We start from the raw sequence: 2,500 nt of genomic DNA, 5'->3' as shown, positions 1-2,500 counted from the left end.
TAGAAATGTGTTCCAGTACTGAAGGGGTTAATGCAAATACTGAAGGGGTTAATGCAAATACTGAAGAGGTTAATACAAATACTGAAAGGGTTAATACAAATACTGAAGGGGTTAATGCAAATACTGAAGGGGTTAATACAAATACTGAAGGGGTTAATGCAAATACTGAAGGGGTTAATACAAATACTAAATGGGTTAATGCAAATATTGAAGGGATTAATGCAAATACTGAAGGGGTTAATGCAAATACTGAAGGGGTTAATGCAAATACTGAAGGGGTTAATGCAAATACTGAAGGGTGTTAATGCAAATAAAATCGTCTAATCATACCCAAAAAATCACGGTAAAAATGCGTCTCAGTATTGAAGGAGTTAACAGGTGCTCTTAAATATCTGCTCAGCCTCGCCTTAGGATTTCCACTTGGGGTGAAATATGGCGAGGGAAACACGTCATGATTTACCTGACCAAACAATACCTTTTTATCATTTACCTGGCGTTTATAAAAATACCAAATAAACCCCGAAAAAAACAAAGATCCAATGAAGAAATACATCACCCAACATCCCACAACATTTCCACATAGACTACAAAACACTACGAATAAAATAAAATAAGTAAAATGCACAAGAAAGTCTCCCCTTAAAACTATCAATCCACGCAGGTTTTCTTTGATTGGCCGTCGTGTTTACATCTGAGGCGAGTATTGGTGCAGGTCTGGTCTTCAAGGCGCGCTTTGCCATATATAGGAAGGATCTATCGAGTGTTAATAGCGACTCTTTTAATGTTTAGGGTGGGTCATATTACGTGTGTGTGTGTGTGTGTGTGTGTGTGTGTGTGTGTGTGTTCACTTATCATTGCTGTCTTAGAGGTGACCTTAGAGGGATGCAAGGTCATTGGAGGTTAGTGGGAAGAGAAAGAGGAAGAGGAAGAGAAGGAGGAGGAGGAGGAGGAGGGTGAGAGTTGGAGAGCCAGGAAAAGGAGGAGGAGGAGGAGAGCCAGGAAGAGGAGAAAAGCATAGTGAAGATGTAGAAGTAATATGATGTGGGGCACGTGTGTAAGAGAGAGAGAGAGAGAGAGAGAGAGAGAGAGAGAGAGAGAGAGAGAGAGAGAGAGAGAGAGAGAGAGAGAGAGAGAGAGAGAGAGAGAGAACAAATAAACAAGAAATGAGATACGTAAACACTGCAATGAAAAATAATAAAAAAAATCACGTAAGTCAATCCAGGACGGGCATCACTTCATTATTTTCTCCTCTTACATCAATCCTCGAATATTCCTTCCCTTTGTCCTCCCACGCCCTGCACGGAATCACTGGTCGGCGCTGGTTCCTGTGGTCTATGGTGGCTGGTACAACGCTCAGTGTATACCAGAACTCCCTTTTTTTCATGTAAGATGGGAAACTGGCTAAGGGCAACACGAAAAGTAGATAAATAAGTAAACAAAAAGGCCCATTTAGTTGTCAGTCCACCTGCAGGTCAAAGGTTCAGTCGAAATAAAGGGATAAATGTCTTGAAACCTCCCTCCTGCGTGTCGTGAGTGTGGCAAGGAAAGAAGTGTCGCCTGGTAAGGGAGAAGAGGTGAACTGAGAGGAACTGTGCAAACTTCTCTGAAACTCGCTTTGCACTGAAGAAGGGAAAGGTTGTTGGGACATGGGATTTTTTTGAGTTAGTGAAAAGAGTTATATACAATAGAAAGGCCCCTATTCAGAGATACTTTACTCTCTGCGACCATTTCCAAACGCCACAGAAATTATTATTATAATTTTTTATAAGGAGGAGAAAGGACCAGTCAAGGGTTACAAAAATATATATATAAAAAAAAAAGCCCTCTTAAGTGCTTATTCTCTAGAAGATAGAAAAACGTTAGCCAAAATTAGGGAGCAAATGTCTTGATACTTCCCTCTTAAAAGAAGATTAGCCCTGTCCTCAAGTCTGTTTCTCCTATTGATAACGTAGAAATCGTGTTAATCTGTCATTAAAACCATGAAAACGCTCTAAAACAACGTACACCTTCAATGCAACTACTAAACAGGCGGGAGTGTTTGAAAATATGGTTCAGAGAGAGAGAGAGAGAGAGAGAGAGAGAGAGAGAGAGAGGGAGTCACTAAAATCAACAATGCAAAGTAGAACACGAAAAAAAAATGCAGGAAAAGTTGCGATTTTAGAGGATAAAGAAGAAAAGTGATTTGCGAAACATATATTTTGGGAGAGTTAGCGAAAAGATTTACTCGAGACACAAAGAGAGAGAGAGAGAGAGAGAGAGAGAGAGAGAGAGAGAGAGAGAGAGAGAGAGAGAGGAGGGTGGTGGATTAGGTGGAGGGATTGTGGAGAGCAGGCGTGTTACAATCGTCTTCCACCGCAGCAGCAGGTGTGTGTGTAGGGCTTCGCTGTTAGAAGGCTACAGTGTGGAGGGAGGGTGGGAGGGAGGGAGGAGGAAAGAAGTGCAGTGTGTAAGGAAGGGAAGGAGAGTTATAAGAAAGGAGAGAGATGGAGCTGCAGTGTGG

At 41.6% G+C, this 2,500-nt stretch overlaps 1 protein-coding gene across 9 annotated transcripts in view; it reads left to right on the top strand.

The window, feature by feature from the left end:
- LOC123519635 (restin homolog) overlaps positions 1-2,500 on the top strand; it is a 141,447-nt gene that overhangs the window by 31,480 nt on the left and 107,467 nt on the right. The window lies entirely within an intron of this gene.

This window comes from Portunus trituberculatus, chromosome 45 (assembly GCF_017591435.1).
Source record: "Portunus trituberculatus isolate SZX2019 chromosome 45, ASM1759143v1, whole genome shotgun sequence".
Classification (NCBI taxonomy): Eukaryota; Metazoa; Arthropoda; class Malacostraca; order Decapoda; family Portunidae; genus Portunus; species Portunus trituberculatus.
This window is presented reverse-complemented; position numbering and strand designations above follow the sequence as displayed.